General features: G+C 41.4%; 1 protein-coding gene across 5 annotated transcripts in view; it reads left to right on the top strand.

The window, feature by feature from the left end:
- The first annotated feature begins 500 nt into the window (after positions 1–500).
- SPTBN1 (spectrin beta, non-erythrocytic 1) overlaps positions 501–26,961 on the top strand; it is a 197,656-nt gene continuing 171,195 nt past the window's right edge. The window contains exon 1 of one of the 5 annotated variants that reach the window (XM_072742171.1): positions 501–748. The gene's annotated coding sequence lies outside the window, so the exon portion shown is untranslated. Of the gene's footprint in view, positions 749–1,318; positions 1,419–1,467; positions 1,643–2,042; positions 2,330–12,707; positions 12,891–26,961 lie in introns of those variants that run through there. The other 4 variants (XM_072742170.1, XM_072742174.1, XM_072742173.1 and 1 more) reach the window with 4 other exon arrangements.

The raw sequence follows: 26,961 nt of genomic DNA on the forward strand, positions 1-26,961 counted from the left end.
GACACTCCGCCGCCCTCCGAACGCAGACATCGCGGGCGAAAAGAGGCTGCACAAATCACGTAGAAAATTAGGCTGCCCCTTTGCAAGGCGATAATCAAATTAGCCTCAAATTAAACGTGAAATTGGCCCTCGCCGGCCGCGGGGACAAAGCCCCCATTGTCCCCGGGCCCGGGTAGCGGCGGCGGCGGTGCCCACCCAGCCTAGGCCAGCAGCCCCGCTGGGTCCCCCGCGGAGGGCGAGGTCGGCGGCGGGCGGCGGGCGGGGCACGCCCGGGCTCGGCCAGCGCGCGCAGCAGGCGCCGGGGGCGGGGGGGGCGCTGCGGGGCTCCGGGCGGCGCCGAGCGGGGGCGCAGCGGCGAGCCGAGCGGAGCGCGCAGGGCGTGCGGGAGGGAGCGGGGGCGCGCGCCGGGCTGCGCGCTCCCGGCGTCCGCGCCGCCTCTCCCCGCCCCTCGCCCCCTCCCGGCCTGCGCCCTCCCCCTCTCCCCCCGCCCCGCGCGCCCGCCCAGCCCCCGGAATCAGTGCAGCTGTCGCCGTGCAGGCTGCGGATTCCTCCAGTCCCTCCCTCGGCCGCCTCTCCGCCCGGAGCGAGCGCGCAGCCCCGCGCAGCAGCGCCCACCGGTCCCGTCCTGTGAGCCCCGGCCCCAGCCGCGGACAGCCCCGCGGAGTCGCCTCCCGGCCCACCCGCCCGGCCGCCGAGGAGCGGGAGGAGGACGGGACCCCGGCGCCCCCACCCCCCTGACCCGCGGGAGGTAGGTAGGTGGGGGGGGCTGGAAGATGCCAACTCACTGGGGCTGCCTCCCGGCGGGCTCCCGGGCGGCGGGAGGGCAGGAGGAGGGGCGCGGGCCCGGGCCGGGAGGACGCCGCTGCCCCGCCGCTGCCCCGCCGCTGCCCCGCCGCTGCCCGGCGCCCCGGGAGCGGCGTGGGGGCAGGGAGGCTGCGGAGCCCGGGCGGGGGCGGCCGCGGAGCCGGGGGCTCCGGTGCTTATTCGTGCGCGGGCGCTGCGGGCAGGGGCGGCGGGTCCGCAGTGGGGCGGCCGCAGCTCCCCGGTGCGCACCGCGCCCGCCCAGCCCCATCCCCGGGCGCAGCGGCGCCGATTCCTCCTCTGCCTCCGCCGCCGCCTCCCTCCCGCCGGGCGCAGCGGCCCCTGCGCGGGGGTGGGTGCCGAGGGGCAGCGGGGGGCGCGTAGTCTCGGGCGCCCTCCCTGCGGCCGGGGCGGCGGGGGCGCAGCGGCCCGGGGGATGCGGCCAGGCGTGGTCCCCGCTGCGCCGCGCTGCAGCTGAGCCGGAGGCGGCGGCCCCCCCGCGCCCGCCCCCCGCCCCTCCGCCGTCCCCACTCTCCCAGGGCTGGGCGTGAGCCGCCTCGGGGCGCCGAGCCGCGGCGGCGCCCGCCCTCCAGCTCCAGCCACCGGCCCCTCAACAGGTTTGTACCAGCGCGGGGACCCTCCGGGCCGGCCCTGGGGGGCGGGGGCGGGGGCGGGGGCGGGCCGGCAGCCCCTCTGGCCCTCGTCCCTCACACCGCGCCCGCGGCCCTCTTTTTTTATTTTTGTTTTTTGATTTTCTGGGTGGGGGGAGCCTTCCCTTTGTTTTTGCGAGAGGAGAGATGCCAAGTGCCCGCCGTCCGATGGGGAGGGGAGCGCTGGCGAGGTCAGTATCCGAACCTGGTCCGTGGTGGTTCCCGTCCGGAGCCGGGCCCCAGAGCGGGGGCGAGGCGGGGGGGTTCAGCAGAGGAGCCGAGTGGGCGCGGTGGGGGTTAGTCGGGCGGGGATGTGCTTTTTTGGCAAGATGGGTGGCTCCCGGTGCCCTCGCCGTGATGCAGCACAATGCAGCAGCAGCGCAGCCTCCCCCGGTTCTCGCTGCCGGGGCTGGGCCCCCGCCCGGCCCCACCCAGGCCCGGGGCCGCCCGGGGCCGAGGCCGTCGCTGCCGCAAGCCTGTCCTGCTGCTTCAGCGGGATGTGGCGGCCGGAGCACCGGGTCCCCCAGGCGTGGGCGTGGGGGCGGGGAGGGCCTGCCGTTCGGGGTGACCCCGCCCGCCCGGGGGGGCTGTGCTGGGACGGAGGGGCGCCCTGCAGCGCCAATGCAGGCTGGGGGCCGGCCTGCGGCTGCGGACGGGCTGCGAGCTCCCCGAGGTACCTGCGCGCAGGGAGGGGCTGCGGTGCTCGGGCCCGGGGTGCGCAGGCCGCGGTGCAGTCGGCGTTGCGAGGCGCAGGGCGGTTCTGTGCATTACCCACGGCCTGTGGCCACAGCCCAGCCACCCCCCGGTTTCTTCATTTGTGAAAAAAGTTGATTAATTGAAGCTTCGGTAGCGATGACGTTACAGGACCTCTGTCTTCGGTTAGTTCCTATTAAGAATATGAAATGTTCCTACAGGAAACCATTTTATTTTTTGAGATGGAATGATTGATGTGTTTTGGTTCTTACGTATCTGAGACATTTTAAAAAATGTTAAGGTTCAGTCCGTTGTTTTAAAAGGAGCGGATTTTTTGACGGATGAATTGTTTCTTTATTTAACCTGTGTTTGCTTTGCGTTCATCATTTGCTTTTTTTTTTTTTTTTTTTTTCACATGCACATCAAGCACAGTTAACAGATTTGGATTCTTTTTTTTAAGATTATTAGGTGAGTGGTGTGATTGTTGCTAAATTGGTATTCAGATTGATGTGGCTAGCCAGGTTAAGTATCCTGTCATGACTAATGGGATTATCATGGCAACTGACTGCGTTTGTGTTTGTATGTTTTTTTTTGTGTACATATTTTTTTTTTTTTGCAGATGTGGCCCAGGAGGGGGATTGGAGAGAGGCAGACCACCAAGGCCTCTGTGGCTGGTATCTGGCCAGAAGGAGATGATTCCCAGTGTCCTTATCTGTTTAGGTTGGGAACACGGGATTTCTCTTCTAAATGTCACTGCTACAATTCATTTATTCAATGCAGGATGGCAAATGGGATACATCTAAGTGTCCCCCCTTCTAAAATGTATCTGTGAAAAAGGGAATTTCAGTACGCTAATTGGAAGGGAAGGTCAATGTTTCAACGCAAGGGCATATCTACTTTTGTTTTTAAAAAATCTCTAATGTATTCAGCTTAGTGGCATTTGATTTTATGTGTCTCTGCAGAGTAGAACTGAACGTAAATTGCGTGGTTTACGTGCATTATTTTGAGTTTCTCTAATAGAGGGCTGTTAAAATGTAAGATTTTTTCGAATTTGGGTTTCATCATTGCTTTGGTTGTATAAGATTGTGATGTGTGAAGATGCTTGGGAGTATTGTTTCCATGGATTACCCAGACATTTTGGATTTATTATGTTGTAAAAAATATCCTGTGTTGATGGCGCAGGGGTTTAGCTGTTCTGACTTACACACCAGGTGCAGAATTCTGTTAGGTTACAGTCTTTGTAACTGTGTCATCCCTGGACTAACCAAACCCTTCATCTGAGAGTAAGTGTTGGGACGGTGAGGGAGCTGCTGTCACTTGGCTCCTGCTGTGCAGGCTTTCTGTGCAGAGCATCTCTCCGGGTGAGACTAGTAACAACAGTCTGTGATGTTGTAGGAGCGAGTAAGAAGACCTCACTCTACTTGTGACACATCCTTAGCAGAGCCTTGGCATTGGCGTTTCTTTGGAAGAGTTTGAGTGGTTATTGAGTGCGGTATGAAAGCATGACTCTACATGTAGAAGTACTATTTTGAGATGGAAGGATTTTACTACTACTAAACAAACAGACATGATGAGTGGAAATTATTTGATGTGGTTTCAGTTAAAATAATAAACTTTTTTTTTAAGAGCCTATTAGAATTCGAGAGCTATTCGCACATACATACGTATGTATACAGTGCTGTGATGCTCCTTTAATTATGTTGGGCCATGACAAACATCTGCGTTATAATCAGTCTTTAATTACTGTCCTGTGGATTTCCTTATGGCAGTCCTGGCTTCTTCAATACCACTGGGAAACCGTTCTTCCATAAGGAAAGGGCTAATACTCCTTCTGGAAAGGCTACTTCTGTAGGTTTGTCGAAGTGAGTAAAACTTCTCTTGTGGATTTCTCTTTCAAGTTTTCAGGCTTTGCTCTCTCAGAGTACCTTTCCTTTTTCTTCTTTTTATTTTAATGTTTTATGAGAGAGAGAGGGAGGGTGAGAGAGAGAAAGAACACTGTGGGGAGCTGCAGAGGGAGAGGTGAGAAGCAGGGAGCCTGATGGGGGTACTGGATCCAGGACCCTGGGATCATGACCTGAGCCAAAGGCAGCCGCTTAGCCTATTGAGCCACCCAGGCGCCCATCTCAGAACACCTTTTCTTTGCAAAAGATCTAGTTTAGTATTCTTGATTTTTCTGGTAACAGTTATCCTGTACCCAGCTTTATATAGTGTAGGAATGGTATCATCCATTTCTTTATCTTGGTGGAGAAAATGAAACTCCCAATTAGAGACACCCATACTTCTGTTTTTAGACATCATTGGAGCAGGTGTTTCGTAATGTCTCCTGCTATGGTAGTAAGGTTTGTGGAACAGCCACATCAGGAGCTTGTTAGAAGTGCAGATTCTTCGAGGTCTCATCCCAGACCTATCCAATCAGAATTTGCATTTTATCAAGACCCCTAAGTGACTTGTGTATGCTTGTTAAATGGAGAAACTGCTCTACTCCTTCAGCCGAGGTACCTCCATATCAAAAGGTTCCTTCTAGTATCTTTCTTTTGTCTTTACTTTTGCTGAAGTATCAGCACATTTTCCCCCTTCTGTCACTAAGTGGTGTTGAAGAAAAGGATGCGTGATTGTAAATAATTTATTTTTATTTATTTATTTTTTTGTAAATCATTTAATACAGAAATACTTCACAAAGTTTTTTTAATTTTTAGGTGGAAGAGCCCTATTTTTTTAAATAGTTTATTTAGATTACTCAGGTTTTTCAGTTCTTTTCTAGAATACCTCTACAGTTGAAAAACAGTCTCCTCTCCCTGTCTAGAAAAAAAAGCATTGGCTTTGAGACAGCAGAAACTGGAGTCCAGGAAGCTACACCCCTGAGGATAAGGTCCCCTCAGCCCCCTTTGTTGTCCTCTGACATCTCTGTCATCAGGAACTTCTCCTGGTATATTCAGTGACTTGCCCTTCTGAATGTCTTTTTAAAGTGATTTGTACATGCAAAATAATACTCCTGAAAGATACATTACAGAATCATAAACCAGCAGACACTCAGGCAACCACCACCTAGAGGAGAACCTTATTATATTCATATAGTATATTCATAGTACCCTGTGTGACCCTCTGTCACCCCATCTGAAGCAACCACTGTCCTGAGTTTTATGCTTACCATTCCCTTGCTCTTCTATATGGGTTGTCCTTTAAAAAAAAAAATTCTTACTTTGTATGGTTTTGAACTTTATGTTAAAGAAATTACACTTTACATATTTTTCTGTGATTTGCACTTTTAGATTAACATTATATTCCTGAGATTCATTCCTTTTGTGGCTGTGGTTCATTCAGTTTTGCTGCTGTATAGTATTCTACTACAGCTTATTGATTCTTTCTCCTGTAGATAGAGATTTAGACTAGTTCAGTTTTTTTGCTCTTATAAAAAGGCTGCTGTGAATATGTCTTCTACTTGTCTCTTAATACATGTGTGGAGATAGATGCAAACACACACCTTATTTGTCTCTTTCTCTGAAGAATGAAATTTGTTGGATGATTGGGTGTGTATATCATCAACCTTACTAGATATGCTGTACTATTTTTCTCAAGTGATTGTGCTATTTGTGTTCCTACTAGTAGTGTACATGTTACGATCATTCCATAATTTTGTCAGACTACTTCATTTACCAGACTTTAAAATGTCCTGTTGATATTTTTGAAATGTTAACTCATTGTGCTTTTTATTTGCCATTTCCCTGATTATTGAGGTTAGGTATATATATTGTTGGCCGTTGGGTTCCTCCTTTTGTGAAGTGCCTATTAAGCTTTTTGCCTATTTATCTTTTAGATTTGTTTCTTATTGATTTTGTAGGAATTCCTTATGGAGATTGCCTGCTACTCCTTGTGGATTATATGCGTTTAAAAATTATCTCCCAGTGTGTGTTTTTGTTTTTAAAAACTCATTGTGGTTTCTTTTGATGAATAGTCATTCATAATTCCAGTAGAGTCGTAATCGGTTCTGGTCCTTTAAGGTTTGTGAGCACAATTTTGTTATTGCAGGGGAATTTTTTTCAATTGGGAAATAGCATTAGGTTTGGAGTCAAACAGATCTGGGCTCAGATCTCAATGCTTTTGTATACTAGCCTGTGGCCACAGCTAGGTTCTGGCCTTAGGCTAGTTCATTACTCTTGAAACCACAGTTTCCTTATCAGTAAAATGGAAATGATAATACTTCCTTATACAGCGTTAGGTACATAGTAGGTGTTCGGTTAATAATAGGTCCACTAGTTTCTCTTCAAACTGCCTGAGCCACTGACCTCTTTTAAATGCTTTCAAAAACTACCTTGATATTTTTATGTCAAAAGAGCTAATAAACAGCTTATTCTGTAATATATCTTTTTAAGAGGCTGTGTTACAGTAGAATTTGTATATTGATCAGCACAGGCTATAAAGACCACTTACGGGAAATCCTTTGTCAGCTGAGGTTCCTGTTCTAGAAAGTAGTGTAATTATAGTTCTTTTTACCCAGAAGCATGTATACTACTGTTCTCTCTTTGCTGTTACTCTAAGATTACTCTGCAATATTGTTTTTGATGCAGTAAACAATTATTGGATATCTTCTTTTTGCCAGGGCTTGAAATTGGGTTAAAGTGATGGTGGTGTGGGCTGGTTTAATGGCAAGATTTAGTTCCTGAACATAATGACCATATGCTTTACTGTACAGAATATGTTCTCTGTATGTCCCCAGGAGATAAAAGACTTCTTGTTGATTTGGTGTGTGGCTTTGGCAAGCCATTTACCTTTGTGGTCTGGCTCTAAATTTATAAAATGAAAAACTTAGATGAAATTATAGTGGGGGGTTAAAACCTGGCATGTGGGCACCATTCCCTCCCTCCCTGGCAGACCTAGAAAATCAGCCACGACACTCTTTTTCCATAGAGCTGAGATAGAGGCTTAGTAACATTCTCAATATAGTATTCTGGGCAGTAACTACCATTAGATTGGATCTCATGCCTAATTTTTAAGATCCTGTATATCCCTAAAATTCTGTGATTGTAAGATATTAGAGTGACACAGCACTCTGGCAGAGTTCAAAATAGAGTGGAACAGGAAGAAACCAAGAGCAGGGAGACAGGAAATAGGTGGTTATAAGGGTCCAGAGGTTAAGGGAGCAGGTTATGGTGGTAGCCAAGGGAATGAGAAGGAGGGGAGACAGGGGAGAAAGGCTGTGATGGCCCAATCCTGTGCCAACTGCTTGTACAGTGAATAGATGGGAGGTGACCTAAGTGGATGAGGACGCCATGTATAGGCTGAGTGACCTTGGGTAAACTACCTTGATCTCTCTGTGTCCCTCAGTTCTCTATCTGCATGGTGGTGCCTATCACAAAGGATTATTAAAGCTAAGTGAGATAATCTATGGTCTATCACAATACATTTTAATTATCATGAGACATGGACATTTTCCTTAGTTTATTTCGATTTTATGTTTTCTTTCAAATAAATATTTTGATTTATTCAGAAAAGATACATTCCAGTAAACAATACCATCATTCAGATAAATAATGCTAAGTTCACTCTACATTAAACTTGTCCTTATGTGTCATGTCTAAATTATAGGAAAGGCAAACCTAACTAATACTTATTTTTAACAAACAAGGAAACACTAAAACCCTACTATTTGGGGAAAGGATATGAACAGATAGTTTGTAAAAGAAGAAATCAAGGAAGCTGATAACTAGAACTATATTAAATTGTTCAAACTCACCAGTAATGTGAAACCCAAAACAATTAGATTAATTTTCCCACTATAATTGGTGGGTAAATAATGCTCTCTGGGATGCTATGAAATAGGAGCTCTACATTACCTATTGGGAGAATATTTGGATTAATACAAACAGTAGAAAACACTGGGCATCTGCTCTCTCTCTCTACACACACACACACACACACACACACAGAAACGTAAATGTTTATACTTTTTTTAATGTTTATACTTTTTACAGTGAAATTGCACTTGTAGTTCTGTTAATCTAGAAGAAGGAAATAAAAATAAGGACAGAGGTGTTTTTGTTTTTGTTTTAGACTTTATTTACTTGACAGTGTGAGCACAAGCAGGGGGAGTAGCAGGCTGAGGGAGCCTGAATGCAGAGCTCCATCCCGGGATCCTGGGATCATGAGCTGAGCAAAAGCAGAAGCTTAACCGACTGAGCGACCTAGGCGCCCAAGGGCAGAGGTTTTTAAACAAGGATTTTCTTACCAGTATTTATAGTGAAAAAGCAAATGAGACATGGTCAAATTATGGCACAGGGTTTGAATGGAATTCGGTATAGTGCTTAAAATAATAGCTTGGTAGAATACTGCTGAGTTGGGAAAATGCTAACAATATAATAATCAGTGGAAATACCTTTATACAAAGCTATGTAATAGGGTATAGGTCCAGTTTTGTTATATTAAATAAGACTGGAAGGAAATACATTAAAATGTTAATGCTTTTGCATGGTGGCTTGATGGGTGATTTCCTCTCTTACAAGAAAGGAAATCCTATGACTTAATGTTTCTTTCTCATTCTGAGTTTTGAAATCTTTTACAAATAGAGTACAGTAAACATAATAGACTACCATGTGGACGGTTTTTTAATAATCAAAAAATCAAGCAGCACTTAATTGTAAGGAAAAAGGGAAAGAAAAAAACCTGGCCCCTTATATATCATTATTAAGGAATAGTTTAAACTTCCAAAGGATTGTGTTATCTGTCCTTCTGTACACGTTTCTAAGAGCAGAGGAAAAATTAGTAGGTTAGCATCTTTAGGGTATAAATCTGAGAGAAAAGTAGAGCATTCAGATGTGATGGAAGGCTGATTTGACTACACTAACCTGAGTAGAGCTGAAAAGGTGAGGAAGACCAGGCAGGATTCTTTAGTCTTTCCAAACTGCACGCTTAGACAAAGAGGGCAATGGGATTCTGTGACACTCTTGTTCTCACTTGTGGGAGCCCAAGCACCACTGCTGAAGCTAATTTTGTAACCCTAGGACCATCATGTTTCATTGGAATTGCTCAGAAAAGTAGACGAAATTCTAAATGAAAGTTTTAAAATAAAAATAACTCCAGATTTATATTACTTCCAATTAATGGTTTCTTACCATTTGGGAATATTGTAGGCTAAGAGTGAGAGGAATGAATTTTAATAATATCCTTCCTTCTATATACGAAAGGAAATTCTTATGTATGCGTATATATGATATTGCTTCTCTCTCTTGATCACATAGGTGAGAAAGAGAGATAGGTGTATGTATTATTGAGTAATCTCCACCATGAAAGGAGGCAGAGGGCCATTTTAAGACTTCTAAACTGGGGAATTTTGTGGAGATAACATTTTAAAAGTGGATCTCAGGAATGAATCACACTGCCCTTCATCTTTGGGGGAAATGTTTGGGAGGAAATAGTTCTTCTGTTTTATTGCCCAAATTCTAACTGTAATGGCACTTTGTAAAAGGTAGCTTGTAGAAATGAACTAATTTACTTCCACAAATTTTGTGTTTTTTCTACCATCAATTATAGGTGGTTGATTGAGAAGAGTTTTAGGCTAAAATAAGATATTAGAATTTCAAGATTATTTTTTTAAAATTTTTATTTATTTATGATAGTCAAAGAGAGAGAGAGAGAGAGAGAGAGAGGCAGAGACACAGGCAGAGGGAGAAGCAGGCTCCATGCACCGGGAGCCCGATATGGGATTCGATCCCGGGTCTCCAGGATCGCTCCCTGGGCCAAAGGCAGGCGCCAAACCGCTGCGCCACCCAGGGATCCCTCAAGATTACTTTAAAATTGACTTTTGTTTATAGGTGTCATAATTCCATTCTTTATAAACTCTAAGCTATGAGATTAAACACCTGAATGACTTTTAGGACCATTTTACATTTCTAATGTAGAATCTTCCTTCTGTTTCTGATCTTTAACTTGGAGCCATTGGTTGGGCAGTAAAGTCTGTATTAGAACATCATTACAGATTTTTACCAACAGATGAACTAGGATGAAATGCAGAATGATGTATAAATAAGCGGAATTTATTCTTTGGCAGCATATATGTATAATTAAATATGCCTATGTTTAGAAAGTGGTTCTCTCTTGGTGATGGGATTATGGAAGAGTTCTAATTTCATCTCTCCACATTTCCCAAATTTTTGGAAGTACTTGACAATATACTCTTGCTTTTTATCAAAAAATAACCTAACACCTCAATAAGCCTCATTTTAGATGGATAAAAGCTAGCAAGTAAAAAGATTATAAGCTAAATATACCCTTTGCTATTCATTTTTTTTTTCATGCCAGAACTTAAAGAAAACCAGTCTTAATACTAAAAGTGTAAAGAGTGCTGAAATTCTGAAAAAAATTTTCCATTCCTTATTTAAATGCGCAGTTTGTTAGACTCTTGGTATTTTATTACTTCCACAGAGTGTGGGAAAAGATGGTAGGAACTGGGCCACAAGGGAGCCGGGTAAAAACATCCTCCAGGAGATCAGCCTCTATGGCTATTGCCTCTGGCTCTGAGTGACAGTTTCTTGTTGTTTCCTTACCCTCTTGGGTAGCAGTTTAGGGATAATTGTTGTCCTAGTATGTTTGCTTCAAGGCCAAATCTGAACATTCAAGAGCTGTACATTTTTCTGGAATGTTCTTTTATCAGCTCTACTGTTTTTGGGGTGGGATGATACATATTCTTACCATGGTTTACTCCCCCTCCCTCTCTTACTTAAAGGGGAAGGAAAACCTAGATTCTTCCCTAAAACAATGCTTATTTATTTTGATCTGTGATGTTTAAACATTTTCCATTGTATTTTTAAATCTGTAACATGGGAGTGCTTTTATAGTGAGTACAATAGTCTTAAAAGTTAAAATACTCATTTTTTAACCTTAGAATCCTTGAATATTTGACAGGGTCTGCTACCCTATACAGTATGCATAGTTTTTTCTGAGTGGCTTATGAAGAATATATATTTTCATAGTTATAAATTAGCATAAAATCATCTAACATAAAAGCTTTAAAATATTTAATTACCAAAATAATAAATGTTTATTGTAGATCATATGCAAAATAAAAGTGAATACAAAGAAGAAAATTGAAATTCCAGTGACTCCCAGCAGCAGGCAGTTAACATTTTGGTTTTTAGCCTATTAAACTTTTTCCCTGTGCTGCACGTACTCCTCTCACGAATAAGGGCCACGTTCTCAATCTTAGGCTAAAGATGTCAAATTTTGGCAGTCTAAATAATCACTTGATGATCTTTATTATTCTTCCTGTCAATACACATAGCATGACAAAACATAAAATCTTACTACTGGTCTTATTTATAGCTATGGCATGGGCACTGTTGCCCTGAGCTGTTTTTAGTGGTAGGGATGTTAAAGGAAAATGATAAAGAAACAGAAAATCCAAATTTTATTATAGATACGTTTCTTCTTTGAAAAAAATTTTTCTTTATAGTGGAAAAATACCAGAAGTTAAGTTCTCATTAGTTAATGTGTGCTTTCTGTTTTGTTTTGGAAGGAATTCTCATCAGAGTTGCATTAATTCCCTTGAGGGACATCTCCAAAGGCGTTCGGACAACATCTGATTTTACTTTTATCTTCAGATTTCAGAGAATCTTTAAAACAGCTACCTCAAGAGTGTTACACATGGAATGGACATGGTTATTAGAATATTGGTTTTCAGGGTAATTGTATGTACTGAGCCAGTTTTGGTTGTAACTATTGAAAGCATACACTAGAGCTCAAGTTTCTTAGGGTCCTGTATTGGTTGAATTCTTTAAAATTCTATCTTTGGATCTAGGATCTGTTTCAAGGAGAAAAGGCAAGGTACTTACTTGATTATGCAAGCCAGTTTAAGCCCTGGGACATTGTATGGATGGAGGTGACTTGCTAGCACTTCTTTGTTGCCTTAGTTCTATTTGTCCTCTCCTGAAGAAGGTGCTAACAGGGTTTTTTCATGGGTTTAGGGAAAGGAGTGGGAAGGGAGGTTAAATCCCCTTTCACTAGGAGAGAAAGCCCTTTCTGGCAGTTTCTATGCGGTACTTTGTGGTTATTAGTCTTGGTTGGAGTAGTAGACCTGCATGAAAAGTGGCAAATGTCCTTTCTTCCAGGTTTAAACACCGAAGGCCAGTGGTAGCTCCTTTTACAGTTTAGACTGAAACTTGGCTGGGCCTGGTGATAGATAGAGCAGGATGGGGGGTTGGGGCTCAGCTGTACTACATGGACTTCCTCTCTCCAAATAAGGGATTCTTCAGAAACTCCTAACCTGATGGGAATCATTCTTTTTGAGGACGGTCACAAATTACCAAGGGAAATGCTTGATGGTTTAATGTGCCTGGGCTGTCTGAAGCCTGGGGTAGGGATCTCAGTGAACTTCCAGGCAGCTGCACACATTGGGTCTAGCACTTGGGGAGGCAGAGTTGAGGCGTTGCTCACAGTGGTCCCTGCACCCCAGGGTAGGGGGGTGCAGAGGGACTGGAAGGTGGCCTTATCTGGACTTCTGAATGGATGAATACACCTGTCACTTTTTTAGGAAGCAAGTGGTGGTCAGAAGTATCAGTTGGGTAACTTCTCTGAGAGGGGCCTGGTCCTTCTCACAGCGGGGTTGACAACTCTTTGCTGCCAGCTGTCCTTAAATACCCAACTTATCTCCTGGGGTGGAGTCAAGGATGACCATGATCCTGGAGCAAAGACATTCATGTGCCTTTTGAGCAGAAAAGAAGCTAGCCCACGCTTTGTGTTTTATTCTTTGTTTTAAAGGTAGGTTTTGTTTTTGTTTTTTTGTCTGATTGCTTGTTTTTAAATCAGTATCCACTATTAAAGGAATTTCTGAGTTTCCCTGATAATTGGGATGATTTCTCATTTTGAAATGTTTACTTTGCTTTCGAAGTGTGTGTTCCCGACTTCAAGAACACCGGTTTTCATCCTAGCTCTTAAAATCTCATTCGTAAAGGTTGAAAGTTTAATTAGAGAACAGGTTAATTTATCATCTTATTCTTGAGGAAGACTATTCTTATCTGTCAGTTGAGTATTTTATACACACACACACACACACACACACATATGTACATGTTTTCAGCTCTGAAGAATTACTTGGTTAGCGTATGTCTACATGAATATTGTATTTCTAAATTATAGTATGTATTTTTGTTGGCCTCTACTCTTATTAAAGGAAACTTTTGTTCATGTAAATAAATCTTTAGTGGATTATATTTGAGAACTGATTCTCAGTCTTCTCAACTTTTAAAGTAAGTAGATATTTAACGTAAAGAGTATATTGATAGCTGGCCTATCACTGGAATGTTATGCAGCTGTGCAGAGCATGAGGATCAGATGTGCTAATTAAATATATTTTTTTTAGCAAGAATGGAATGTAGCAGCATGTGGTTAACCATTCCAGTTTGTTTTTGAAGAGGACTTTTTTTTTTTTGGCCAAATATTAACAATTAGAGAGTACTTGGCTTAGAGGATGTATTGCTAGGTTAAATTATTTTTTAAAGGAAGTAATGGGACTCATTAAATACTGAGATGATCCTTTAAAAAATACACTGATTAATCTGCTTTAAAATGTAAGCAGTTAGAATAAGACTAGGGTTTAGTATCTGTAGCTAAGGCATTTCTTTTTTAAGATTTGATCTTGCTTTTTTACCCCTCCATATCAGTTCTCTTTCCTTAATTGGTTAGTACTCAACCTTTTTTGGAGGAGTGAAATACAGATTTCTCCCAAGTTTGAGCAGTATTCTGATACTTGTTTTGGGGGCCAGTGTAAACTGGATCATTTGGACTAAACTGTATCCACACAGATGGTGGTCTTACTTTTTTTTTAGTCAGACATTGTGCAAAGTGATCTGATGGGAATAAATGGCAGGTTGGTTGTGTAATGTGGCAACATCTTACTTAGTGTGTCTTTAGAGATAAGTGGGATGTGATTCCACCAAGGCTGTGCATAAGAAGTTGGAATGCGTTGGAGAACTGCCAAGAGATTGGGAGCAAACTGTATGACAAGCACTAATGCAGCCTTGGCCTGTCTTAAAATAGCTACAGTTCAACAAAATATCTTGAAACTTGTCATTTCACTTGAGCAAAATCACTCCTAAATGTATTACCAAGAAATAGAAATGGTTGCTATCCACCTTAGTTTAGTTTGGTTTCTTTTTATTTACTTTTTGTTCCAACAAAAATAAAAAGGTAAAAAAGATGAAAAAAAAGGTTAAAAAATCTTGTGCCTATATGCAGGAAAATACTTCTGTGTAACATATTATCTTGTGTAGTTTTATCTAGACTAATTAGTGATGTATTATCCCAAATGTCACCTTGAGGTTCCCCTGCCCAACTCACCCCACTTGCTAAATGTAGTTTGAATAGAAATTTGAGCCCTGCAGGCTAAAAAAAAAAAAAAAAAGCCTTGTATTTCATATGTCTGATAGTCATGGGGATATGAATGATTGATGTTTGAACATTAGAACCTTGTAGAAGCATAGTAAAGGGCATTGGTTACTCTCCTGTGGAATCTTTTTTTTTTTTTCTTTGCTTATTCCTTTTTTGACTCTGTATTAAGATTTTGCAGTTTATCTGCAGTACTTGATTCTTGTTTGTAATTGATTTACTTTCTAATTTTGTTCTCTCCATTTTAAAAATATAGGCTTGTTTTTTGAAATCAAGATGATACAAAGGAGTAGGGGTGTGCAGTCTTTAGGAGGGGGTCCTATACAGGTTTGAGCCTAATGGTAACTCGATCAATCAGCACCTGCAGAGGGTGAGGGATGTCTAGGTGTAGAGGCTGCCTGAGAATATAATCCAATCACCTCATCTGTTAGCTTGGGTACTGTGAAGATGAAGCTTTTTAAAAAGCATTATATTTAGATGACTGAGTGGAAATAAAATTAGAACAGAATGGACCTGGATGTTAAATGTATTATGAAAACAGTGAGTGAACTTTCTCTAGAAGGGCTTAAATATAAATTTTTATAAAGAATTTCTTGAAAGATGTTATTACCAGATATCTTAATTATCTTCTAACTTAAAATCTATTTGAAATTTGGACATAGACTAATTGCAGTAATTTTATAAGCCTTTTTTGTGTACCCTGCAAAATGGCTTTGTTTCTGTCGTTAAATTTATAAGTCCTGAATTTTGCTTTGTCACTTTCAGTATCTTACACAGATTTTAGAGGACCTGTTCGTATATGGAAACATTATTTCTGGCTCTTATGTAAGTGCCTTTATACAGAGATTTGTAGTTTATACTTATTAGGCTTTTAGTCAGTAGAATTGAGGCTATTTTTCTAGGTAGGCTTTTAGAATATGTAAACAACATTTTGTGCTTTTACAGTGTGGAAAAATATTTTTTGGAAAACATGGAGGGAGATAGATACTTAGCTTCTTTAGAGGTATTGATCTTTTCATTCTTGGATGGCAAATGAATTCTCTATATGGTATTGACAGTTTGGAATATTTATTGAGCCCATGAATTCTGAATTTATGTTTTTATTTCTCCCTTCTTTTACATATTCCTTGCTTTTAAACACACTCTTGGATAGCCGGATTGGTAAATTGAGTTCAGAAGATGTGAACAATCAGCCAGAATCACCAAGTTTTTTTTTTTACTTAACACTCCATTATTTGATCTGCTTGTGAAACTCTGCTTTGGATAGTTTTCCCCTCAGATCATCCATTGAATTGGAGTATGTATTCCTTTAATCTTGCGAGAGATTTCAAGAAGGCAAAAAGTAAAATATTTGAATATCCTCTTCGTGGGTTATTGTCGGAATTAAAAAATTACTCATCTTAATTTTATGCCTGCATATTGGATGTCATCTCTCTGTGTTTGTATGCCTTGTATTGGCACATTGGCCATAAGACTGGCAACAAATATTTAGCATTTAAGATATTCCAGACATAAAAATTTATGGAATTTGCTTATAAATGTTAGGAGTTGCACAGAACAAAGCCAGGGTTTTAGTTGGCTCTTTGTGCAGGGTGAAGGCAGATGGAATCATTACAGAAATCTGCTGCAGATGGTAGTGGAGTAGACAGGTGAGGGCCACATGGAAGTTCATACCAGGGGTAGATGGAGTAATGAGTTGGTTTATGAAATGCTAGCCATCTTAGATGTTTCTACAGCTGTTGTTAGCTAGCTGAAAATAAATTCAACTTGTTGGAAGGGTAAGAGTTTTGCTATCTGAATAGGTCTGCATAAAATAGTGCTCAGGTGCCCATAACAATGTCTATTTTAACACTATTAAATAGAATAAAAAGTGGTAATAAGCCAAATGCCTATCATTGGTAAGTTAGAGAAGGGAATATTTTGGAGGCAGTCCAATGTAGTGGTTAAAAGTGCTGACCTAGGGGCTGCCTGGGTCTGAATCCCAAGTACAGCAGGGACTCACTTTGTGACATTGGGTATGTCATTAGTCCTACTCTCAGTTTCTTCATCTCTAAGATGGGGGCACTGATAATGCAGACCTTAGTTCTTAGGAGGATTAAATAAGTTGGTATAAGTAATGTGACAGTCTAATGCATGGCAAATATATAACTATTAGTTATTATATTGACAAAGATATTATTGAAAACATTCTAATAACATAGGGAGCTTAATATAAAAGAATAAAAGAATAAAAGAACACATTTATTTATTAAATTTTTAAGATTTAAATTCAATTAGCCAACATATAGTACATCATCAGTTTCAGATGTAGTGTTCAGTAATTCATCAATTGCTTATAATACCAGTGCTCATCACATCACAAGCCTGCCTTAATCCTCATTACCCAGTTACCCCATTCTCCCCTCCAGTAACTCTCAGTTTGTTTCCCAGAGTTAAGAGTCTCTCATGCTTTTTCTCGCTGATTTCTTCCCATTCAGTTTTCCCTACCTTCCCTTATGATCCTCTTGCACTATTTCTTATATTCCACATGAGTGAAACCATATGATAATTGTCTTTCTCTGACTTATTTCACTCAGCATAATATCCTCCAGTTGCATCCACATCAGTATAAATGGTAGGTATTTGTCCTTCCCCAACGGCTAAGTAATACTCCATTGTGTGTGTATATACACACACACACACACCACATCTTTATCCATTCATCTGTAGAAGGATGTCTCCGCTCTTCCCACAGTTTGGCTGTTAAGAACCCAAGATTATTTAAATGGTAATCTCCACTATGTGGAAAAACACACACACAAAAAGGAGGAAATACACCAAATCTTAATTTTTTTGTGGAGTATGGTAGTATTGTGACTCTTATTTTCCTTTAAGTGCTTTTCTGTATTTTCCAATGTTCACTAATAATCATGTCTTTTATAATTTGAAAAAATAAACTTTTTTTTAAAAGTCCATGTCACTCCTTGCGAATAATTAGTATGTTAATTATAAGAACATCCTGTTTATTCTTTGCAAGTTCTGACCTACTATTTGGCCAGAGTTTGCCTCCTAATAATTGTACAATACTTTCACTTTCTTATAAAGTGCCTCAGGGTAAGGAAACTCCAAACTATTTTTTTTAATTTTATGACTTAGATTTTTCTAATTCAGATTAATGGCATATTAAAAAGAGCATAGACGCATGTTGTTGCATGAGTGCCGTTTATTAGTGATGTTTGGTTTTCTCGTATGAAGGGGAGATGATGCCAACAATTATCATCTACCAACTATCACAGTGTCAGGACTAAATGCAGTAATACGTACTCATTTCTGGGACATTACAGGCACTCACTAAGAGATGCTACTACCTTCTTTGCAAGTGTCCTACCCACTCTTGCCAATAAACAAACTAAATTTGGTCACTTCTTGTTTTTTTTTTTTTAAAGATTTTTATTTATCCATTCATGAGAAATGCAGAGGGAGAGGCAGAGACACAGGCAGAGGGAGAGGCAGGCTCCATGCAGGGAGCCCGATGTGGGACTCAATCCGGGGATTCTGGGATCACGTCCTAAGCCAAAGCCAGCTGCTCAACCGCTGAGCCACCCAGGTGTCCCAAATTTGGTCACTTCAAATTAGTCATACCATGGTGATTAGTTTTAACTTGCTGATCTTTAGTGTTTAATTTATGATTCTGTAGACCAAAGTGGCTTTCTTAAAAATTCATTCTTAATATGCTTATTCTGCTATGCTATAATTCACATATTTCTGTGTGTTTATTTTGCCACTTCCAATCAGTTTACATAGCTCTAGCCAAGACCGTTCCACTCCATACTGTATCAGGCAGTTTAAGCTTGATGCTGCAGTAACAAGCATCTCCAAAATCTCAGTGGCTCAAAGCCATAGATATCCTTTTCTCATTCATGGTATATGTCCATCATAGGAAAGCAGGGGGCTCGGCTCTACCGTTTTCTAGCTTGGGAACCCCGGGCTGATGGGTCATACAAAAACCATTGGCCAGGACTAGTCACATGACCCTGCCCAACTGCAAGGGGAGCAGGCAAGTGTAATCCATGCATGTGACCAGAAAGAAGAGACTGGGTATGTGTGATCATTAGAAGTTTCTGACCAAACATAGATAACAGTGTAGCTGCTATGGTCTGGCTTTACATTTCCCGTTGGGTTCTTTGAAGTACTAGCTTTATAGTATATGCTAACGTGTTATTTAAAAAGAGAGTGCTAGGCTAAGTCAAATATGATAGGTTTCTTTAGTGAAGCACTTCTCAGAGCTTTCATAAGCTAATAGGCATTCTAGCGGGGAGAGAAAAAATATATGGTGTTTCCCAAACTTACCTGACCTTGGAATTTTTTTTTCCATAGATATTCTTAGGCTTGGGGTTCATAGAATATGCTTTGGGGTATGCTAGTCTGTTCTCATACAGAGCAAAAATACTAGAGATTCATTTAATTATTACATACATTAGGAAGAACCTTTGTTTTTGTTGTTAGTAGAGTTGATTATTTCAAGAGTCTGATTTCTACTGCAGTGAATCAAATTGCAGTTTGGTGGGGTGTTTTTGTTTTTCTGTGTTTTTTTTTTTTTTTTTTTTTACTCATTGGTTACATGCTCATGTTGAATCTGCAGGATATTTTCTTCATTGAGTTGCTTTTGTATTCTAAACTTACCTTTGAAAAGAGAAAGGTAAGCATGACCTTACATCTTAGTTGTTAGAAAAGATTAAATTGGTTTGAACAGATGACCCAAACACACATAATTTTTTATTGGCTTCAACATTTTTTCTTGGTTCCCTCTGACTTTCCATAACAAATTTTCTAGAAGTTTTGACACTACTGAAATGAGGGCTCTGATAAGAAGCAGAAAGACAACTTTTGTCAAGTGGTATTACATATTTCTCTACCAGAAGGCTTTGGATTTAAACACTGTATTTGTTGCCAGGGATTTTATGCCTGCATATGTAACAAATCTCAGTATGGAAGTTTTCACTTAAATGTGGCTGTAAACTTCATGTAATAAAATTTTAGGTAAGAAGGAGCTCTTCCTGTTATAAGTATGCATAAGTAAGACTTCATAATGACCAACTCCCCAGACCTTTGAGTTTATGGCTTTTCTTTTGTCTTTTTTTTTTTTTTTTTAAGTGATGAATTCAGTTTCTACTAGAAATTTTGAAATCAAAAGCCGGCAGCCCAGTGGCTCAGCAGTTTAGTGCCACCTTCAGCCCATGGTGTGATCCTGGAGTCCCGGGATAGAGTCCCATGTTGGGCTCCCTGCATGGAGCCTGCTTCTCCCTCTGCCTGTGTCTCTGCCTGTCTCTCTCTTCTGTGTCTCTCATGAATAAATAAATAAAATCTTAAAAAAAAAAAAAAGAAATTTTGAAATCCAGGCTATGAATTCAGTTTTAATTTTGTCTTTGTTTTTTCCTTTGTAAGTGAACAGGTGCAGAGGGCAGTTGTTTCCTGATAGCAAAGACACTAATCTGTCAGCTAACTCAGTAGCACCCTGCCACCCAGCCCCTTTCCCGCTGTCATTGTAGTTGGGACCTGACCAGTAAACCTGTCTTTTGAAGGTAACATACTAGGATTTGAGGCAGGAAAAACCTTTAGAGCCACTGTTCCCAGTCTTGTCCTTCTTGTTGACTTTAATTCCATTTTAGAGAAAGCATTCATGATCCATCACAAAAACAAACAGCATTTTTTTCACGTGGCCTGGGGCTGACAGAAATCAAACTTAATATTTCCAGGAGCATTACAAACATGAGGGCCATTGCTGCTCCCCACAGGGCTGTTCCAAGCCTACTCCCAGGACCCTTGCCTGTGGCAGGTCTTCCAGGGGTCTGATGACCTCAGATGCTTGTGTTGGGTTTCAGTAAAGGTAGCCTTTGGCTAGGTCTGCTTTTGAGAGAGGATTGTTTATTTCCTTACCTGTAGGGACTTGTAATATGCCCCATCATGGACCTTTTGGACCTGCTAGGAAGCCAGCTGTTAGGAAGTATTGTGGTAATGTTTACACATTGCAGGTGGCAGCTCATGGTCATATGGTAGAGAATAAGTAGACTTAGAAACTTGAGAGCTGGGTGGGACCGTGTGGATCTTAGCACCTCCATGCCTTTGTGTAAAGGAGGAGACAAGCTTGGAGAGGCCAGGTGAAGCCACACAGACTGGTGGTAAGGGCTTGAAATTACCACCTCTGATTATTTGGGCCACTTGCAATGCATTTTAAAATTACACGCATGAGGTGAAGGTACGAGTTAATACTCATGTTTGCTGTTTTCACGCTGTCAAACTAGCATTGATGTTTATTGGGAAACATTTATTGGGAAAACAGATTGTTTTACCATAGATTAAAAAAAATAAGAGGGATCCCTGGGTGGCTTGGCAGTTTAGTGCCTGCCTTTGGCCCAGGGTGTGATCCTGGAGACCCGGGATCGAGTCCCACGTCGGGCTCCCTACATGGAGCCTGCTTCTCCCTCTGCCTGTGTCTCTGCCTCTCTCTCTCTCTCTCTCTCTGTCTCATGAATAAATAAATAAAATCTGAAAAAATAAAATAAGAGAGTTGTTTCTGAGTTAGGGGAAAAAGGAATGCCCATTGTGAATGGAACTAAAAGTTGGCACGTACAGTATACCCACCTTCGTTTTAATAGAAAGAGCAAATAGCTGTGACCTGGCTGCCCAGACTAGGCTGGAGGAAGGTGAAGGTCACTCCAAAGTAGAAAAGGATCTGGTTAAATATTACTTTGATAAGTTGAATGCGTTTAAAAATGTTCAGACCCAAGGATGTGGATAGAGACAAACTGAGGAATTCTCTGTACCCACAGATAGTTTGTGCTGTGAATTAAAGGAGGATAAAGGACATTTTTGAAAAACGTGATCCTTACCAGCCCCCCATCCCTTCTACCCACATTAATTTGTATGCATGTAGGAAATCTGGGTTATGACGGGTAGAAGTAAAAAGAACAAATCCCATTGTCCCAGTCTTCTCCTATGGAAGGTAAGACTGGGAAGACTATCTTACAGTGGTCAGGTTCTCTTTCTGGAGCCACACTACCCAATGGAAACCTGCCTCTGCTGGTTACTGAGTGTGGATCTTTGGTACGTGAGCATATAATTTATCATCCAAGACAACAGGCATAAACTTGGGCTATCCGAAGCAAAGCAGGTAATATGGTCACCTAGCCTTACCAAATTATTCCATCTCCACAGTCTCATTTCCTTCACATTGTAAAACGGGTGTGATGATAGGAGTCACTTCTTAGGGGATTTGGATTGAGTACAATAGAATGCATAAAGTATTTGGAATGTTGCTTGGCACATAGTAACTGTTCAGTAGAGTCAGCTATTTTTTTTTAAAGACTTTATTTATTTATTCATGACAGAGAGAGAGAGAGAGAGGCAGAGACACAGGCAGAGGGAGAAGCCGGCTCCATGTAGGAAGCCCGATGTGGTACTCGATTCCAGGTCCCTAGGATCACACCCCGGCTGAAGGCTTCACTAAACCACTGGGCAACTAGGGCTGCCCAGTAGAGTCAGCTATTAAAAAAAGACTATTATTTAGGATATTTAATTCACATAATAACCACTTATATATTCAGTTTACTTTCTGCTCACTTCATATTATTTCTCCATAGCAGATGTTGCTTCTAATTTTATTGAGTGAATAATAACATTTACTAATGACTTCTTCCATTTATGGAACCTACTCAGACTTAATTGTCTTGCTTTATCTGAGCCCTTTACCCCAGTAAAGGCCCTGAAAGTAAAATTTACTGTTACCGTGTCAGCTACTCAGGTATCTGCCACTTAGTTATGTAATTAGCATCTGTGGTCCAGAGAAGGAAGGGCATTGGGGCGCTTGTTTATCCGGTTGTGGGAAATTAGTAATCATACTAGAGATACAGTTTTTATAGTTGGCTCTGAGATACAGGAATGGTTGGGTGGTTGAGTGAGGGAGATGCCAAAACTAGGTCGCCTTTTTACCTCTCTCAAGTTGGATTTTCCCAGCACAGTGATATGCAGGGTTGCCAGATTTAAGAAAAACAAAGAAACCATAGTGCCCAGTTAAATTTGAATTCCAGATAAACAGCATGTCTTTTTTTAGTATAAGTATATTCCATGTAATATTTGAGGCATACTTACACTAAAAATCCATTGTTTATCTCAAAGTCATCTTCAATTTGGCATTCTGTATTTATCTGGCCATCTAGTCCTGCAGTCTAGGGAGACTTTTTACCATATTCAATCTAACCCACATTCAGATATATATACAAAAGTATAGTCCAGTGCCTATTGTAAATTTTGCGTGAACTTTAAAAACGTCTGTGTGTTTTACTCTCTGTTGGAATGGGCAGTTCGAGAAGTTGTTATGAGGAGCTGCTGCCGGGTATCCACTAAGGCCAAGATGGAAAGGAATATAGTCTGGTTTGCCACAGCAGCAGGGATTACATTTGCTCTGTGAGAGCTTCTTGGCTGTGAGTATGGATGGACTTAAGCCAGCCCTTTCTCCTTAGAGGGAAGTTAGTTGGTTAAGGTGAGCTGCTGAAGCCTTGGTCAGCTTCAAGGAGTTTTCGGTTTTGTGACTGAATTACATTGGTAATAATGTGGAAAGTGAGGGGTGAGTTTTGGGTCATTTATGCTTCACTTCCTCCATATAGAAGGAACAACTTTTACTGTCTTGAAGAGTGACCTTCAGATATTCTTCCCATTAAACTCTCCTCTTCCTGTTTTTGACTTTCGATGCTGCTGCCTAGAAAATGCTGGTGAATTTTATGCTTCAGCCTTGGAACTCTGTCAGCATTCAACCTGAAGGGCACTGTATGCCTTTGGGAAATGCTGATTGGAAGATTAGAGGCTTCAGGAACCTGAGTGTCTATTTGCTTTTTTTTTTTTTTTTTTTTTACACTCTGGGTATAATGCCTCTGTTAAGTCTCAGAGAAAAAGCTTCACCAGGTTAATGTTACACTTGGTGAAATTAGTAATGGTGACAGAAGGCTGGGATTATGCCTACTGGAGAAGAGTGAGCCAGAGCACATGGGTTTTGGACCAGTATTGACTTTTTAATTGCTGCCATTTAAAAAGTTTAATGTATTAAATGAAAAGGTACAAGTTTCAGGTTATCCTTTCAGGAAAATGAACAGGGGCAAGAGCTTACTGTTGACACAGATAGTATGTGGGTGGGTTAGCCAAGGGAAAATAATCCAATTAGAGCTGTTTGTTCCAAGTACCAGATCTGGAGGTGTATTTTGTTGTTAACTGGTGGCTTTCCAGAAAATAAATTATTTGTATGCAGAGACTTAGGCTAGCCAGGCCTCAGATGCCGATAGTTATTTTGAAAAACTCTTTTCCTTCCTTGTTTTACTTTCCCTTTTGAGCTGTCTCCTTTACTACTCATTGCTTTCTTAACTCAGCCCATTCCTTTTGGACATGGTTTTGCTCTTGAAGAAATTCTTGTAAATTTGTTGTAGTCTTGTAGGATTGACTTGCATGATGAGTGGAATATTTGGCCTAATTGCTTACATAGGTTCATGTATTGTTGGATGAGGATTGCCTGTTAATGGTGGAAATGTTCACATTTTAGAACAGTGATTCTCCATCTTGGCAGGACATTGACTCACCTGAGGATCCTTTAAAAATGCAGATTTCTGGTCCCCACCCCCAGAAAATTGTCTTTCATTATTTAGAGGTACAGAATGGGCAGCAAGACTCTGAAGAGCTCCCTAGATGATTCTCCCATACAGCCAAGTTTGCATACTATCCTCTGGTCTACTCTCAGAATCATAGCTCGGGCATACAGATGTCCTTGGCTACTTATATTCATGTTAATTAAAGGTAACTAAAACTTAAAATTCAGTTCCTCAGTCACACTAGCCACATTCCAAGTGCTCGGTAGCCACATAAGGTTCACGGCTACTGTTTTGGACAGTGAAGATCTAGAATGTTCCCATTGTGGCAGAATGTTTAGATTTAGGTTAGGCGCGCCCTGTAGGATGTCAACAAAACAGAGTGAAGCCATAAACATTTGAGAGGTCTGACACAGGAAAGACAGGCTTGGAATCAAGCTAATCCTACAGGACCTGCCAGTACTGAATTACCAGATACGTTTTTAGCAGCCTTTTTCTCAATGGCCCTTTGGCACCAGGAGCCCTGCAGCAGTTGGTGCGATGGATTATGTGTGGCATCTTGCTGAAAGGCCCTGTTTAAAGCAAGCTGGCCTGAAGGGGTGTGGTAAGGGTGGAGGGCAGGAAAATGTGAACTCTGAGGAGTCCAGGGCCAGGAAGGAGAGAATGAAGCTTTATTCCTGCAGAGCTGAGGACTGCCCTTAAAGGGACCGAAGCATTGAGAATTTGGGGTAAAACGAGGTGAGAGGGAAAAAGTCCCTGTGTTGAGGAAATATCTTCCCCATTTGTTTGCCTTCTTGGCTCATGTCTCATGCCTGGGAGAGAAGAGAACTAGGTGATGCTAGCTCATATTTCCAGTTCTATTTCCATGGTGGGTTCCTGTATTCTCGAGGGGCAGATGGGAGTTGAGAGGATGGGATCAAACTAGATCATTTTTAATTCAGACATATCACATAAAATCCAAGTAGGGTAGGGTCAAGGAAAAAGAAAACAGTAGAGGAAAAATGAAGTATGCTGAAGGATGTATATTTTCTAAGTGATGCTTTCCTCAGGCAAACCCTTTTTCTAGAATCTGCCTTCTTTCTGAAATCTACTTCTTTTTCTTTATTTTTGGCAGCGTGTTGAATTCTGTTCCTCTTCATTCCCAGAATGCTGTTTTTTGCCTCATTATAAAGGGTGGGATGTCACATGTCCTGCTTGGTCATACCAGCTGGGGTGAGCATTGAGGGTGATCTCTTGAGACCTGTTTCCTCAGATTTCAGTGTCCTGCATTATCTCATCCTAGTGGCTTCTTTGTGATTTATAGTTTCCTCCGTCCCTTCACCATTAAAAAAAAGTCCTATCTCTTGTTATATTTTTGGCTGCAGAATAACTCCAGATGGTACATTTTGTATAGGGAAAAAAAAGTAACAGAATTTTTCACACTTTTCTGTGAATTAGTTTCCTACTTTCAGTTTTAATGAAGTTACTAATCTTACAGAGGACTCATTTGTAAAGAGACTAATCATGAACAAACATGCTTGTAAACAATATTCCATTGGCAAAAGTTAAGAGTATTATTTTTCTTACATCTTTGTATCATTTGTTACTGTCTTCCATCTTTAGCATCAGATGCTAAAATAATCCAATTTTCTCGAGAGAGAAAATTAAGAAAATGAACTTTTAATGATTCGGTTTGACATTGAGAAATGAGTTCCAAAAATGAGATCAAATAAAATGATGCAATTGAAAGTACTTTGAAAAACACATGGCAATATAGAGATGTAAGTTACTGATTTTTACAGTTGTAATTCTGACTTGAGAGCTGATCTGTTTCAGATGATGAAGAGCTTTTGCAAAGAGCAGGCATACAAAAAACCCTAATTGGGCATGTTTTGCAAAATATTACTGAGTGTGGATTATTTATAGAAAACGTTCTTTCCTTTGAAATGATCTTTTTACTGTGGTTTTGAATTAGTTGGATTTTTCTGGATCATGGAGAGGACCTATGATCTATTCTTTGAGCCTACCTTTTCTTTTTAAATTTTTTTTTAAATTTTTTTGAGAGAGAGTGCAGGAGAGGGAGAATCTCAAGCAGGCTCCACACCCAGCAGGGGTGCTCACGTGTGGCTTGATCTCATCATCATGAGATCCTGACCTGAGCCAAATCAAGAGTCGGATGCCTAACCAACTCAGCCACTCAGGCACCTCTGAGCCTTATTTTTAATTCTCACTGTTTTTCTAAGAGTATGAGAAACACCTGAGCATTCATCATTCATGCTGATCTCATAGGACTACCTTAAGAATCTGTTTAGTTTTTCCAGGTTGATGATGCAGAGAATAGAAAACACTTTCAGATATCTTATAGACAGATCGTTAATTCCAAAAATATTTAAAGGGTCTTCTCTGGTTTGCTGTAATTCAGGTAGCTCCACAAAAAAGGGGAACAATCTTGAAATCATAGAAATGGTGACAAGAAAGTTCTTTCACAAGGTAGTTTCTCCAGAAATTTCTGATTGGGAATAAGTGCTTTAAAATAACTGGATGCTCTGATTAATCCACAACATCTGAATTTTCCCTCAGTAGTGTATGTATTTTATGGAACTAAATCGGACCATTGCCTCAGCAGCCTAGATGGGCGTGAATGTTGAGTGCTTCTCTTTGCTGGGCTCTGTGTTGGCACCACGGACCAGAAATGAGACAGTTTTGCCCTCATAGGACAAATGTTCAGAGGAGGAGGAGGAGGGAACCAATTGCAAGTCCTTGTCATTGGTGTAACTGTGGACACAGGATTGGGATGTCTTATTCTGATAGATAACAGATATGAGGTGCTAGGAACAACTTTCTGATAAAGGATGGTG

The sequence above is a fragment of the Vulpes vulpes genome, chromosome 16 (assembly GCF_048418805.1).
Source record: "Vulpes vulpes isolate BD-2025 chromosome 16, VulVul3, whole genome shotgun sequence".
Classification (NCBI taxonomy): Eukaryota; Metazoa; Chordata; class Mammalia; order Carnivora; family Canidae; genus Vulpes; species Vulpes vulpes.